This window comes from Corvus kubaryi, unplaced genomic scaffold (genome assembly GCF_017639235.1).
Source record: "Corvus kubaryi isolate FWS band 111438036 unplaced genomic scaffold, C.kubaryi_AGA036_p1.0 65017, whole genome shotgun sequence".
Taxonomy (NCBI): domain Eukaryota; kingdom Metazoa; phylum Chordata; class Aves; order Passeriformes; family Corvidae; genus Corvus; species Corvus kubaryi.
The window spans coordinates 1-16,590 of record NW_024581696.1 but is presented as its reverse complement, the minus strand read 5'-3'; the positions used below and the strand labels follow the sequence as shown (position 1 = coordinate 16,590).

At 43.1% G+C, this 16,590-nt stretch overlaps 1 long non-coding RNA gene across 17 annotated transcripts in view; it reads right to left on the bottom strand.

The window, feature by feature from the left end:
• Positions 1-14,586, bottom strand: part of LOC121672863 — an 84,148-nt gene extending 69,562 nt beyond the window's left edge. For 13 of the 17 annotated variants that reach the window (XR_006019040.1, XR_006019035.1, XR_006019032.1 and 10 more), the window contains exons 1-3: positions 11,509-14,586; positions 11,055-11,158; positions 649-880 (exon numbers count right to left, since the gene is read on the bottom strand). This is a non-coding gene — a long non-coding RNA (uncharacterized LOC121672863). Of the gene's footprint in view, positions 1-648; positions 881-4,145; positions 4,855-11,054; positions 11,159-11,508 lie in introns of those variants that run through there. The other 4 variants (XR_006019037.1, XR_006019030.1, XR_006019044.1 and 1 more) reach the window with 2 other exon arrangements.
• Positions 14,587-16,590: the final 2,004 nt, after the last annotated feature.

Below are 16,590 nucleotides of genomic sequence, written 5' to 3'. Positions count from 1 at the left end.
TCATGGAAAGAAAAGTGGGAACATTAAAAAGACCCTTGATAAATATTCAAGGCTGTGGTGCTGTTATCGTGGGGTATTTCCAAGGACCTGCACACAGGTTTTAAAAGTTCAAGTAAATGAGGAGGGCAGGAGGGAGCTCAGACTGCAAGGGCTGAGGCACTGCAAATTCAATTCACTGCGTGGTTTTGCTGTGAATGCTTTTCCAGCTCTCACACCATTACATAGGATGTAGCATCATAATGATGTCAACTCTTGGACCAAAGAACAAGCTGATTTAAGTTTTATGAGGGGAAGGATGAATACTTTCAAAGGAATGGTGAATCGAATAATACAGAACTGGTAGGATCACAGTTCAGGGAACTCATGGTTATGCTTTGAACTATTTTTAGCGAGGTACTGCAAGTTCAGGGATAGTTAGATGGAAAAGGCCTGCACAGCTCAAGTGAAGCACAGCCTCTCAAAGCATTGACAATTTGCTACCAATTTTGCAGGCAGAGAATCAAAACCTCTCTTCCCTTTCCCTGAGGGTGACTGCTGCAGCAAGGCTGCTCTGTGTGTGTGTGTGTGTGTGTGTGTCACTGAGCATCAGAGGCTGTGCAAAGCCGTCCCTCCCTGTGCCCCACCCTGGCACAAAGGACAAGCACTCACCTTGCATTCGAATCAGCACATGCCCCTCTCTGCTTTCTTCAGGATTCTCCAAGGCACAGGGTAGCAGGAGGGTGCAACAAAAGGATCCAGGCTCCCTCCATCCCTGCCTTGCCTAGAGCAGGAGCAGTCCCTCCTTGTCACTCTCCATCCCTCTCCCGAAGGTGCTGTGACTTTGTCCTGCCCACCCAAGGAGGGACTGCATCCACACGGTTTTAGCCCCAGCATTTTCAATCTGTAGGGAAACACAACCCCCCTGAAATTCAGATACAAAAGAAAGCACAGGTAGGGTGGTTTTCAATCAAAGCCACTGCTGTTCCTGCAGTAAGAGCAGGTCAATAAAGACCTTCCCCCAACTCCCTTTGGAAAGTCACTGCAGATGACTTCTGCCAGCTCTTGCTATGTTTTTGCCTCCTTTAAATGCATACTTGAGAATATCCAGTAAGTGCAGATCACCAGGAACACACAAGGAATGGGTTGCTTTATAAGCTTTACTACAATTATGGATAATGTTGGAAATATATACTGTATATTTCCTGTATGGTGGGACTGCTACGAGCACAGAAAATCCACATTGAAGGGGATTTCTATGCAAGCTATGCAGCAGATGAAGATTGTATTGCAAGCTTGAATTACTGATTCAAGCTGCTTCTTTTCCTCTCCCCACCCACTTCTCTAATAGCTTTTAAACTTAAATAGCCATATAAGTTAAAATGTTCTTTTATAGGGTGAAATAAACAGATTTTATGGTTCAGAAACTGCAAGTTTAGAGATCAACACTTTACCACTAATTCATGCAGGTTCAAGCTAAGGAAATGGCTCATTTTCCTCTCTACAGTGTCTGATGCTTTTTTTTTTTCCTCCAAAAAATCCAAGATGCAATTTAAATTAGATGTTATGAAAACTCTGGATGCAGACAATGCTTTCTCTTAACAAAGTACATCTAGGTTGATGCATTCCAGGTCCCAGATCCCATGAAATCAGAGGAAAATTACTGCTGAAAACCTCAGATTGGCTGGAAATTGGTACAAAACTTTAGAATTTATTGTACATATTATTGATTGGGCCTTAAAGCAAAAAAACAGAAAACATCCAACAAAATAATAATAATAATAATAATAATAATAATAATATCACAAGAAAGCTTTCATGTGCCACTCTGGAAATCTAAAAATGTCTTATGATTGCAAATGTGATTTATACTTAAACTCCTTTTTAACTCTCAAAATGCTGCGAAGAATATTTAGCCCCAGTCCATTCCAGTGGAATAGTAGCAAATACCAGGTCCAGCTGTCCCAGGAAAGCAGAGGAGAAGCGGGACTGACAAGCCCCATACCTTCCACAGCTCATTTCCATTACTAGAATTATCCATTGGAATTCATGGGTAACCCTGGCATTCCAGTGAGCCAGGGGAATAACCATGACCCAGAGATGTGAATTCCAGATGCATGCAGAAATAATTGGAGGGTACAAAACCCCAGGAAGATACAGCTTGGAAAGTTTGGTATGATCTGAATGCACAGAAAGTTATTTTCAAACTGAGAGAGCAAGAAGTGATTCTACTGAGCAGTGGGAGACTCTGCCCTAAAGAGTCTAAAGAAAAATTGTGGTGCCCTGATAATTTTATGAGAAAAATTACAGTGATTATGTTTCATTTGTCTATCTATCTGTTTATTCAACCCTCATCACTATGATTTTTGAGTGTCTCATATATCCAGTAACAACAAGGGCGTATTTTTCTTCCCATTTATCAGCTACATTAACCAGCATTTAAGTGGTTAAAATGGAGGTTTTGTTTCCAAGCAAAGATAATCCTGTTCCTGAGGACACCAGTAATGGTGGTATATGACAACATAATCAGCAGCACAAGGATATAAACAACTCCCAATTATCCCAAACCAAAATTTTTGAACATCTTGTTACATTTTTTCCTAAGGCCTTAAAATTACTGAGTTGTTATGGTTGGATGCTTTGTGGTGAATAAATCTAGAATAATTCCCTGGAAAGAGTGAATTGCACCGAAATTCTGTTAGTGCAAAAGACCACAGTACCAAGCTTGCCCTGGCTTTCCCATCCATGGGGAAAAAACCAGACCATGTTCTCATTGTGTGGGGACAGGAGATAAAGGGGGAGGAGCAGTGGTGATGTGATTTCTAGGAAGTGGGAAGCAGCTGCATGGAAAACAGAGAGTGCAATAAGAACGCCACAAACAGTGGGATTTCTTGCATTTTTGCTTCTGTCAAAAGGCCAAATTCCCTGTGCCTCCAGGTGAGTAACAAAACAACAACTGTGAAAAAACCCCACTGCACATGAACACAACCTGAATGGAATTTGAGAGGATCCATTGGTGCCGTTTCCCACACGACGTGCTCGGAGGCACCCATCATGTCTCAGAGCTCTCACACAGATAGGAACACGAGATTCTGTGCTAGAAACAGAGATGTCACAGGACACGGCATCCAGATCTGAAGACAGATCAAAGTAACCACACTGAGAGCCAAATCCAAGCTTGGGCTTTGAATATACCTCTAAAACATGGATGTTTTTGGAGCTAGAATTTGGGTTCTGTCATCCATCTAATCTTGAAATGGGTGGATCAAAGATGTTCCGTCTGAGGCTTAGCAAAGTGCTAACAGATACTTTTGAATAGAAATGGTTCAGTGAAATGCTCCAAGCGAGAAATAAATTTGTTGGTGGGCAAGTTGTGAAGCGAAGGAGAAGTGAAACTGGCTGAGGAAATTGCTGCATACCTGTTGATTTCTTTGATATGTTACCTTGTGAGGTTGGATTTATGTGCAACAGAAGTGAAGGAGAGGCACAACGTGGTTGAGGAATTGGACCAGAAAGTTGGTAGCAATGCCAGAAAAGACTGGAAATTAAGAAGGATGCCCAGTGGTTTGAGAGCTGGCTTGGAAACCAGCAGCAATCATATGTTTGGTTCTTCAGACCAAATTTCCTGTATGACCTTGGCCAAGTCATCTAATACCTCAGCTTCCAACGACTCAAATGGAGCTCATAAACCTTGTTAAAAAATAAGAAAACTTGTGGGGATGAAGGACCATGTCTCACCCATTGCAGCCTCACAGCTTGAGGTGGCCTGATAGAATCGTTAAACAAAAGAGACTGGATGGCTTCCTGAATTATTCAAAATAGAAATACAAATATAAAATTATAGAAAAGAACTGCCTGCAGAATGTTTCAAGCTGTAGGGACCAGCCTGGTTATAGATCTTCCAACATTTCCATGCTCCAAGGAAGCCACACTCCTGTTCAAGCTATAGGAAAAACACACACAAAAAACATTGCACAACTCTGGCTGGCACTGGCATTTGCTCTGTAGATGGCACAAGTGCTAACCTTATTTTCTACAATGTTTATGCCAATGTAAAGTGGAAATAACTATAGGAATTAATCCTGACATACATATGTGAGACATCTGGCCACATCAACACTATCATTTATTCCAGCATGCATTTTCCTGGCCACCATTTTTCAGCCTACCTTAGTCAACTGCAGTAACATTTTTGGCCAGTACAAATTTTTGACCTGATGTCTGTGTAGATCTGAAAGGAATTTCCCCTTCAACACGCATGATCTTCCATTAAGCAAAGCCAGTTCCATGATTCCTGGAAGAATTAAGCAGTACAAATACCCTGTAACTCTGGATCCTTGCAGTTAATGCTTTGGTCTCCTTTTAAGGGATAAGAAGTTAATTCTTTCACACCTAGTGCTGGTGGGTCATTTGGGGACAGTCTTATCACTCCGTGAGGAAAGGTACATGCCTAAATAATTCAAAATCTCAGATGCTGCTTATTCTTCTGCTCTAACTGACCAAGTGTTGCGCAAATTTTAGAGTGAAAAATATGCATTCAGCCTTGCAAATGGACTTACAGCCTAGATGGGTTGCTGTGTTCTGGAGAAAACAAAGGGTAAGAATTTACTAATCATGGAAAGCTTTCTCCTGCTGTTACACACATTCATTTCATCAATAGTGACAATTAGAGAGGGACAAGCATTTCTACTACTGTGTCATCCCAGCTTGGCCCACGGCACTTTCTGAAGAAGGATTTTTCTTGAGGCACAGTTATCTTTAATGGAACAACACTCTTGGGCAACTGTTAGTATAGAGTATAGAAGGGAAGCAACCAATTAAATACCTACAAAATTAGAAGCTGAATTTCTACTGAAAACCAAGTGTATATTTGCATTAAAGGCCAATCTTGATAAAGATATTTGGGCAATAGAAACAATGAAAGTAATCAAATTGATCAGTAAAATCAGAACACTGACAATAATGAGCAGCAGAGACATAAAAAAATTAAAACTGAGTTAACAACAAGATATGGATTTTAAAATAATTAGAAGTTGAAACTTTTCCTCCTCCTAATTATTCCTTCAAGCTGTGATTTTCAAACTTCCATTCAGCTGCTACTTAAGCCTGATACCTCTGAAAACTCACGGCTGCCTGGTATACCTGTGTTAAAAGTCCCCAGAAGCCTACGTGGTGCTTCACTTACAGTACACAACTGCTCTGCTTGGAGAGGGCAAAGCTGTTGCCTTCCTGCTGGAAATGTCAAGGTGAATTGTGAAAAACAAGGGTTATGTCCTAAACCTTGCTCACTCGTTGTTTTACACTTTTCCATCTTGGGAAGGCAGCTCCCATTGATACATATAAGTGGGAGAAAACGCTCAGGTCTAAAACTTGCAGTTTCCTGCCTCCTGCAGAACGGTCACTCAGCAAAGATATCCAGGTCCATGCATGTCTCACATGTGTGAACATGGTATTTTCCTTTTCCAAGCAATGTCCAGCTGAAAACCACGGAAACCTCTTTAGCCACAGAGACATAAAGATGCATCAGAGAACATTCTCACAAATTACATGCATCTTTATGCACAAGCAAAGACAAAGTTAGGTGCCTCTCCCTGTAGTGTAAAAATTCCTGTACAGATTACACACCTTATTAATTCTAGACCAGTGAACTTTCCTCCTAGTTTATAACAAAGTGTTACATTATTAGTCAGGCTTCCCAGCAACTTTTGATAAAAATGGTGTTTTTATTGCTGTATAAAAAATACAAGGCGAGTTAAATGTTCAGTATTTTCTTATAAAATATTTAAGTTTATAAACCGTTGCAAACAGGCTGGTGTTTATATAATATTCACAGACATCTGTAATGCCTCTCATGAAAGCTAATGTATAAGCTCTTAGCTACTGCAAAAGGGTTTTAAAGATGCTCTGCCCATCTTAAAGTGTAATTCTACATAGTCTGAAGAGCTACTTTGATAACAGTTTGTTTTGAGCTTAATGTTTATTCCTCCCACTGCTGTCTAGGCTGAAATTTGCTTACTTTATGATTGAGGGCCCCAGTGCATTTAAAATTTAAATACCTGACTAGGACACACTTACTCAGCAGAAAGCACACACAGGCCTAATTTCAGGTACATGCTTACATCCTTTATGTCTCAGGACTCAAATCATACGCCCACATTATTTAACAGACAGAAAAGCAGTTGGGAATACAGGCATTTCTGAGGCAGAAGAATGAATCTCCCAAAGGAAAGAAGCTCTAATGACCTCTTTCCCAACTATTGCCCAAGTATCTACCACTGCTAAGAAACAACTGCTGCTTCAGGTTCTGAGTTGTTGTAATTCTTGTTGTGTGTTCCTGTAGATATTTTATTTTTGTTGCTAAAATAAGTAATAAAACTACTGAGACTACAAGCACACAACTGCTCCTACATCCAACAAAATGCCAAGCAGAAGTGGGATTCTTCTCCCCCCATCAATAGACTGCCAGGTGTCATATTTGCACCTTGTGACATTTTGATGTCAAACACCAGGAAGAGTCAAGAATATTTATAATTTTGAGTGCCTTGTTTAAAACTGAACAATGTCAGAGAGACTCTCCTTGGATTTCTCCTTCAGTTCATTTAGAGGCAGCAGAGCTGATGCAAGAAGACTGTAAGTCTCAACCACACAACCTGATGCCAACAGCTGACCAGCAGAGTCTGAAGAGACTCGTGGCATTCCCCTCAAACCTATTTCCACTACACATCAAGTGTAAACTTGGATCAAATGCGGTTCTGAGCCCAAAGGCTCACAGTGAGGATCTCAGGTTACCCTCATCTGGCTCCACTCAACGTCTTCAGAGCAGTCCTGCCCAGCAATCACTTTATGGCTTCTGCAGATGGAGCATTTGCAGCATTTCATATTTGAAAAGGCCAAGTGGTTGGTGATCAGTACCAAACCACCAGCTCCACTGAATGACAGCCTTTCTGCTCCCTCACACAAGTCACAGACTAGAAAACAGCAATGCAAGCCCACAGCAATGTTTACTATTAAGGAGCAATTTCCATATCTACCTCTTTCTTCCCACAACTACATTTTATAAGTTCCAACTCAGCTGATTGGCAGGTGATGGTCAGAGCTGTGATCTCATATCAGGGACAAGCATTTCTCACACATGCTTTGGGCCAGGTGAAGACAACCACAGGCTGGATGGAACTCTAGGTCTGAGGAGCAAGAACAAGCTGCAGAAATGGACCAGATGAACTGTAAGCAGGTACAAGAATCTGAAATGGGGATCACATGGGTGCCACACAAGCAGACCTCATGAAAGAAACAGCTCTGAAATTCTGTGCGAGCTATGAGTTCCAGGTGTGGGACCTGATGGAGAAAGGTTGACAGTAGCTCACTGTGTACTGGATAAATAAGGTGCACACTGACCATCTCCCCTGGTCCTTTCCTCATCCTTACCCTGTCTGTGCTGGGACTTTGACCATCTAAAAGTAATCACAGATTAATATGGTGGGAGACAGTCAAGTGCTACAAGTTTTAAAACTCACCTATCCCAGTCAAAAGACTGAGTAAAGGAACACAAAACATACTGGGTATACTCATAAATAAATACAGGTTGTGAAAGTAAAGGAGCAAGGGCAGCTGTAGGATACACTGGGAGAATATCTTTCCCCTCTACAGCAGACAGATGATCCCAGTCTCAGAGTTTTTTCTATTTATTTATGATGACTGATACATAGTTTGTACTTGATTTTAAGGAAAGTTACAAGGAGGAGTAACTTAATGTACTGTTTTCCAGGAAACGTGTGGCAGAGCTGGTATTCATCAATGTGGAGCACACATGACAGGCTGTCTGATGGGAGAGGAAAACCTGCACTCGACACCAAGTGCATCCAGAGAGGATTTAAAAGAGAAACTAGATGTTCTTATATCCCACTCTGTTACTCAATCAGTGCCCAAAAGTAACTCTAGCCTGCTTTTTCTTCTTTACATCACCTTTCTTTCAAAGGTGTGAGGAAGCATTTAGCACCTTCTGTTGTCTGCATCCCATGCTCATAGATAATCTGGGAATTTTCTGTTTTAACCACATTATGTATAATAGCCAAAAATGTAGGGGACTGGAGCTGTCCTCAGTGTATTTCCCCACAGCTTTTCGCCTTTGAAGATTTTTATGTTGTTCCTCTATGCAATTTACAGGGTCTGTGATCATGGAGGGGAAGTTCCATAGTACTAAAAGGCCTAAAGCAACCCCAGGACAAGAGCTCTTATCCTGTGAGAAAAATTTCAGAATCCTTAAGGGTTTATTTTTCATAGTTTCTACTCCTTTGTTAGGTGTAAGCAAATTATTTTTCCCCATCACTGGACAGATCTGCCACCTTATGGGTCTGTGTCCTCAAGAAGATTCATCCTCTACAGTAAATGCAGAAACACCTAATTCCTCCCTAAGCTCTTGCAGAGTGACAGACGGAGCCAGTGCAGCAGGTCATATTTCTGCTAAACTCACACAAGTAATATTTCCTTCACAGATCCAGCCCTTCTGGAGCTCCTTCTCCACCCACATCTAAATAGCCTCCTTTAGAGCTTTGCAAGCCAGGACTGAGCAAACTGACAGGTCCCCTCTGCTACCATTTATACACTGCAGCATCATCTCTGGTATCTACACACGGTGGCCAGAAAGGCACCCACTCTTTTGGTAGGTTCACAGAGCAACACAGAACAGAAACACCTGCACAGACAAAGAGCTGTTCTCAAAGATCCTCTGTGCAATGCTGGTGGCACTGAACATGACCTTCAAAAATTCACTGGGTAGTATATTAACTCTCCTCAAAGCATGAATTTATAGAAGAAGGGAAAAAACCCCAAAAAACATCAAGACTGAAGAGCTTTCCTTTTCAGGACAAAAGTGTCCTGGTAAATTAAAAAAAAAAATATTTTAAAATAAATTTAAGTCATTATAAGCCAGGAATAGCCTGAAAATATTCCCATCCATGTCCTTTCTTAGTTAATGAGGGGCATTAGTTAACACTGCCAATAACAGACTGTTGTGGTAACTCATCACTACCACTACAACCCAGCTGTAATCAGACAGAAAGGTACCAAGGGTTGGCCAGTGCAATCATTACCAGACTGAGATTATTCAAAGAAAGAAAAAAAAGAGCAAGAGTTGTTTTTTTTAAAAAAAAGGAACCTTTGTTTATTTGATTAACTCTTCGCCATCTATTTTAATTCTTCCCTCTTCTTCATGTAGTCATTTTCCACTCATCTCTCCCAGCTCCCCTGCTTGCTTTGCTTAGCAATGCACTTCTTGCAAGCACATGAAAACTATTCCAATGGTACCAATCATGCATATTCTCAAAAGGCAGGCTTACCCTAAAAAGCACTCAGAGTCAGAACAAGATGCAAGACAAGTGGATCCAGCAAATGAATAGGAGGCATCACAGTGAGACAATTATGATGAATATAAATAAGCTGGCGAAAAGAAATATCATTTCACTGAAACATGCAATTTTGCTGAACCCAAAATCATTCTTGGAGACAAATCTGTCTTCAGAGAGCTTTCAGGATGAGGATTTTTGAGGTTGCGTCAGCTGTGATCAAAGAGAGCAACATCCCAGATATTTATACTGAGTCTGTCCTCATCCTGCAATGGCAAATCTTGAATGTGAGAATTGCCATTATCTGACCATCTCACAGTGCAAAGTTCACAAGAGCCATTTTTGGGAAGGAGAATGTTTTTAAAGCCAGTTAGTCCACACCCTCTCTTGCTTTTGTTTAGAAGTCACTGTGCAGCACTAGGTAGAAATACCTGAGCCGATCCAGCATGAAGCAGCTGGAGTACAGAGAGTAGCACAGACACGCTCAGCTGCCCAGAGCCATGAGGTGGAGATCCCCACCACCGGAGACTGCAGTGGGGGCAGCTCGGACAGGTACCTCCATACAGAACTATACAGCCTCCTCTGGACATCCACAGCCTCCTCTGGACACTGCACACACCTCTCTGCTTTAGCCTGAACAGTCAAAGCTGTGACAGCTCATGGAACACTGCACATTTCTCACATGGTGCAGTAAGTCAGACAAATCCAACCACCCAAACACTGCCAGTAACTCTGGTTGGTAATGATCTACAGGATGAAAACCATCCAGCAAAATACAGCAGTTTTGAGGGGTTTATTGTGGGTTATTTCTTTTTCTCTTACTTTTTTGCCTATTTGGGAATTACTAATTGTTCCAAACTGATATTATTAATTGGCTCACAGCTCCACATACATTGTCAAACTGCTGGTCAGCTGGCGGGCACACTGTGCTTTCCCAGCAGATTTCTTTCACAGCTGGATTTGCCATCTGAAAGGTCCTTCCCATTTCCAGCTCTGCAATCCTTCCAGGCAGAAGGGAGAAGAGGAACAGACAGATGCCTTTCCACAGAGATGTAACAACCCTAGCAGGTTCTCAGCATGTCAATAACAATCTAATCAGGCTGCATTATACTGAGGGGAAAATGAGGTCTCTGACTTTGCCAGAACACTTCACACATCCGCCTGCTCTTACAAACACATACAACACACTCCAGTTTCCAGATGCAGATAAGGATAACCACAGCGTGGAAAACAATCCAAGAACTAGTCTAGCCAACTCCTAGCTGGACCTCAGCCTCTTTCCACCTCCTCTCCTTGCTCTGGAATAACAATCGCTGCCTGTAAATTTAATGAAATTTCACAGACAACTGCTCTGTGTTGATGTCGAAGACAGTGTCCTGCTGCTCTGAGCAGACACAGGAAAGCTGTCCCACCTTCCCTCTCCCCCTGTCCTGGTGTAATCACAGGGAAAACTGCAAACCTAGCTATGCCCAGGAAGTAGGAATTTATACTGCAAAAGTCCTGATGGCACCCTGAGAAGGAACAGCTGCAAGGACCTCTCCTCCCTATATGCACAACCAATTGTACAGAAATGTCCTGCAGCTCACCAAAAAATAGTGCACCAGGATTTTCTGTGCAGTCCAATTCCTACCAGAGCTCCCTCCCTGGGCAGGGCTGATTAAAGCTGACCTAACCCTGACTGTAAAACGGAGCGTCTGGTCCTCAGATGACCATCATTAGCCTGAATTAGTCACTGACTTGTGAATCAGAGAGCAATGAACCACCACAGAAGCAGAGCTGCATGCTGGCTGCTTCTCCTGTGTGCTCCGAGGCAAGGACTCATACCCAGTAGCAATCTGTTTCTGTGAAAAAAAAAAAAAATTACAAAACAGCAAAATAGGATTCTGAGTCAAGACTCACTGCCTGCAGGAAGGAGGAGGATATATTTTTTTTTCTTTCCTGGCTGATTACCTAAAGAAAAAAAATTACTAGCTCCAGTGAATGAAAAAGAACCTTTCAGTCCAAAGTCCTCAGTCAGGCCATCCAAATTCCCGGTTGCCTTGATCTCTTTTCCAGCCAATGAGCTCCTCTTATGCTCTGACTGATGGTGTTGTATATTTAAAAATGTGTTTATTCTGACAATTTTCTCCTCTTTTATGTAAGAGGACAGGCAAGCAACTCATCCCCCAAACCTCAAGGAAAGAGCACAAACCTTGGCTGCAAAACTATTTGGCTCCCTGAAGACTGTTGATTCTTGGACAAACTGTTATTCCATCCCCAAAAGATGTACTTACCCTGAAAAAGAAAATGCACACACAAACATACAACTGAGTATTAAGAGCTTTGGTAGATCTGTGACTCTGGCCCTATGACTAAAGTGTCAGCTGCTTCTGCAGAAATGGACGTGGTAGTGGAAAAAAAAAAATCCCAAACCAAAAAACAAAGGAAGGGTGAACACTGAACTGCCCACAGCTGGACTGAGCTGAACTTCCATGGCTAAGCCACTAACACTGGGTTCTCCTCAGTGCCTCAGTGTCAGTGAGGTTATGGAAACCAGAGAGGCAAACAAATGGGACTTTCTAAACAGATCAAGGGCTAAAGGAAGGGGAAAAAGGGGTGTGGGGGAGAAAAGTCAGAGAACATCCGTTCTGTGGAGGGCTGTGTGTTTCTCAGGGTACCCAGGAGAAGGGGAGATATGCCTATACAAGAGAGGTCAGCGGGTATCAGATCACATCACCCCTTTCCTCTTTCCCTTGGCTGCCTCTTAACACTCCCTTTTGAGTGCACTTCCCTTTGGTTGTGGGAAAAGCATATTCCACCAGCCCTCTTAAAAAGCATGTTGCAGTGGCGCTGCCTGAAATAGAAACCAGATTTTTGTCTTCAAGACCCCTGCCTCAGCCTCTATTGCTAAGGCCTGGCCTTAATCTGAGCAGAAATGACAGGACTGGAAATGTGTGTACAACCCCACTGTACACCAAGAGAGCACATGAATTAGTCCAAACAGAGCTGGTGGGGATCTTTAGTCCCTTTTACTCCCTTTTCCTAATGAGCTCACCCCTGGTTTTTACAGGAATGCTTGCACAAATACATCTCCAGTTCTGCATAAGCTTCTGCATGCTGAGGGGTCAGCAGCCCTGAAAATGATGACCAGACAGCCACATGATGAATGGAGCACAGGGACCAGATCAAAATAGACTTTCAAATTAAGTCCAATTTCAATAAATCCCTCTATTTTTATTACTATTGGCTATCTTAAACTGCATTTAGTGTCTACCATTTGTCTTTTTTTTGCACAAACTTTTTGTAGTTAGAAGAGATTGCCTTTAACAAAATCAAAAAGAAGCACATGAGCTCGTTGTCTACCAGGTTATACCCTCCCGCTCCATGGCCTCATTCCCAAGGGTTTTGCTATTTAAAGTCACTCCTGATATCCAGACCCTGATCTCCTGGGATGTCACCCAGGTGTTGCCTGGGGGAGAAAAGGGGCTGAAGGTTTCACTGAGGGCTGGCCAGAAGAGGGGACATGACCTCCATGGAGGTAGCAGCCAGCCATGAGAGCCATGGGAAGCACCAGCCAGGCTGAGTGAGTCCCTGCCCAGTCCCTGCCTCCAGCTGAGCTGCTGGAGGAGCCCTTGGCCAAGCTCACACCGAGTAACCTGCCCACAGAGCAGGACCCAAGTGCTCTCCACCATGCCCAGTTCCAGGCTGCTAATAAGAATGGAAATAGATAAGAAATTCATGCCTTGTTATCTTCAGATGGCATCGATTTTGGAATGCAGCCAGCCAGCCATCCTGGACCAGAAGCTTCCTCACAAAAAATTTCCTGCAAAACCTCCTACCTGTGGCAGTCCTGCATTTCCCACCCACACGGTTTATCCTGAATCTTTCCAGATGGGACATGTGGCACTTAGGGACATGGTTTAATGGTGTAATTGGCAGTGCTAGATTAACAGTTGGGCTCTATGATTTTAGAGTTCTTTTCCAACCTAACCAGCTCTGTGATTCAGACAGTGCTGGAAGAGCTCATGACCTCCGGGGCACTGTGTCAGGGCTGCACAGATCCCATTGATCTCCTCCCTTTTAACTTGGCGGAAAGCTCCAGTTTTCAAAAACGATTCTCTTTAACCTCTGTGAGGAAGGAGAGATCTCAGGGATTTGAGTGCTCATCATCTTAACGCTGCATTAGCGGGCAAGGGAGCTTGTTTGGGATTCTGCTCAGGGAAGGGCGGCTCGGAACAGCGGGCCAGGGAATGTCAAAAGAGGATCAACACTGAAGAAGATGGTTGTGTTTTTCAACGAGCTCTGCTGCTAAACATGCCAGAGAGACGGAGCTAGGAGGGAGGGCAAGGGTGTATGATGACATGGAGGAAGGGAGAGAAAGCCTTAGCCAGCAAGACAAGCATCCTGAGTCACAATGCTGGGGAGGTGAGGCTGCTTTGCCAAGGAAAGGCTGACAGAGGAAGTCAGATGCCTGGAGTAATTCCACAATGTTGTAAAAAAAAAAAAAAGAAAGTAAATAAATAAATATAGAAAGGGTTGGTGCAATTCTAGCCACAACCAGCATGCAAAATCCCACTGATGTGAACACCAGCTACCCACAGCTCCGACTGCCAGAGCTGCCCCTGTTTGTGTGTACGAGTGAGGGGGTGAGCACAGTCCATGGATGAGCTGCAACCCCAGGCTCGTGCAGAGCATCTCCTGATTAATCAGCCAGGCACATGAGGCAGAGAGCTCCATCCACAGCTCCCATGGCCATGACCAGCATCCCTCCACACAAGCGTCGAGAGGAGCCGTGTGCTCGGTCCCAGCCCCAAACCCCAGACTGGGAGACAGCTGAGTCCTGTGCCTGCCTCAGCCCCGCCTTGCTCGGGCTTGGAAGCACCATGGCTGTGAACATGGCCAAGATGAACAGTTTTAGATGAGAGAGGAGCTTGTTTTGCTGACTCATAGATGCGATTTTCATAAAGATGCAGGGAATTTGTTGAACTCTGGTTTCACTTTGCTTAGGTCTCCACAGCTTCTTTCTATGGCTATAATCCTCTTCTTATTTACTTTTAATTTCTGCTGTAAAACCTCCTACATTTCACTGAGCTTTTAATTAGAAATGCAACAATGAAAATCTGATTTTTTTTTAACATATACCAAAAGCACTATGCTACACACCAAGGCCTTTGAAAACACGCCAGAGTTTCTCTGCCAGCAAACCTCAGCCATTTTTTTTTCATCTGACAACGTGTAAAGTGAATAAAAAATCCTGAAAAATAAAAATAACGTTTTTTCCATCATTACTAAGGCATTAATGAAGCACAACATTTCATAGTCCTCTGAGAACTGGAGTAAAGTTGGGACCGACAACAGGAGGAAACCATATTTCCATTTCATCTTGTAAATATTTTTCTTGCAGTGCTTTGCTTCAACACTGAGGGTTTAAGGACCAAGGCACAACAGTGTGTGTAGGCAGAAATAAGATCTTTCATTAGATGAACCGGAATAGCTGGGAAAATTAGATAAGTTTCCAGGTGCTTCCTAGCCAGTCTCTCTCACACAGCCACTAAGATAAATCTATTGAAACCCTTTGAGCTGGAGGGCTCTGAGGGCTCCACTTAGGTTTGCTTTCAGTCCTTGTTTCCAGAAGCACAAGTGCTTTTTACAGCTTACCTGACTGAAGGGCAAGGATTAGATCTCTTCAGTTTCAGAGAAGGGTCTGCCCACTCCTTAAACCAGCCAGAATCACTCCAATTCTTTAGGCTCCTTTGTTTTCAATGGTCAAAAGAGTGATTTAGAATATAAACACACAAACCCCATAAAAAAGCAGAGATAAAACCAATTCCCTAATATGAAATATCATATCCACTCTTCTTAGCCCCTTCTCTAAGTTCAATTCTCACCAAAATCCACACCAGATAATGTCTGGTTGCTCCCAGAACAGTGATCTTGTGGTGTAGCTGCTGGAGAGCAGAGTAGATGCCACTCTATTTCACACCCCTGTGACCAAGCCACCAGCTCCATCCCAACTCCATAAACTTCACAGAGAGAGAGAGGGAGGAGGAGGTTAAAACGCCCAGCAGTTTGCCATTCCCAGGCAGAACAGATCTGCCATTCTGAGAACTCAGCAGACATGGATGGAAATCATTGATGGAAAAAAGGGACACCAGAGAATGCAGAGATCGCTCTGGGTGATCTGAGTCTCAGCTTCGCAGTGTGAGGGGCTTCTGTGCATATGCACTGAAGGAAAATGGCTCTCAGTGCTGCTGAAAATGATCTTAACCTTTGAAAATAAAAGCAATCATTGTGAAAGAGGTGACAAGGTTGTTCTGGATACTCTAATTGAAAAGTGCTGCCATTTTCCTGCCTCCTCTGGATATGGCACTGCAGTTAATCAGAATTCAATGATAAATAGTGCTGGGAAGGAGAAGGGGTTTTATTTGCTCTAAGCAGAGGACAGTCAGCAGAAAATCCATGAGGGGCTGTGAGGCAGACATCAACCTAACCTGGCACACAGACACATCACAGGATTTCAGCATCAGCAGGAGCAGCAACCACCTTGTTCAGAGCTGCTGAAGCCGTGCTCACAGCTCAGCAGCCTGCAGAGCTCTTTCACACCCCACCAGCAGACCTCAGCAATGGGGCTGAACTCAGATCCTCTAGCAACAGGCAGTGCAGAAAGCCCAAAGGATGACTGAATATGAAGTCTTTCTTTGGAAGAACAATGGAAAAATCATCCAGCCAGGATCTGAATGAGTAACTGGTCCTGACACCTGAACTACCAGCAATCCCAAGGGCTGCTTTAAAAAGAGTAACAAAATCACAAGATTTGTCAGCAGATTTTCATTATGAGGAAGCTGAGGTCAACCATATTTCTAAATTAATTTTCTAGTACATCTTGGTTAGACTTTAGGTAGTAGTCCTTCCTTCACCCTCCCTCCCCCCCCCACTTTTAAATAAGTACAATTTAATAGAGTTGCATAAAAATGAGTAATACATTAGTTTCATTTAGACCCAATATGAAATGAGTCATTTCTTTCCAGCACATGACCAGGCTGTTATGTCTCTCCTAAGCACACCACAGAAAGATAAAGATGTTACATTTTGCCCATAAACAGACACAGTAAATCATCTGATTCTTTGAAGTGACAATGAGTTCACTGCCTGAAAAGGTCTATTTGAAGTGCACCTTTCCCTGTCATACCCACATCCCCACAGCTGTGTCAGACCCTGGGAAAGGGGCACATACTTTGTTCCCAGACAAACTATGTCTATCTCCTCTGGCTGACAAGGGGGGGGGGGGGGGGGG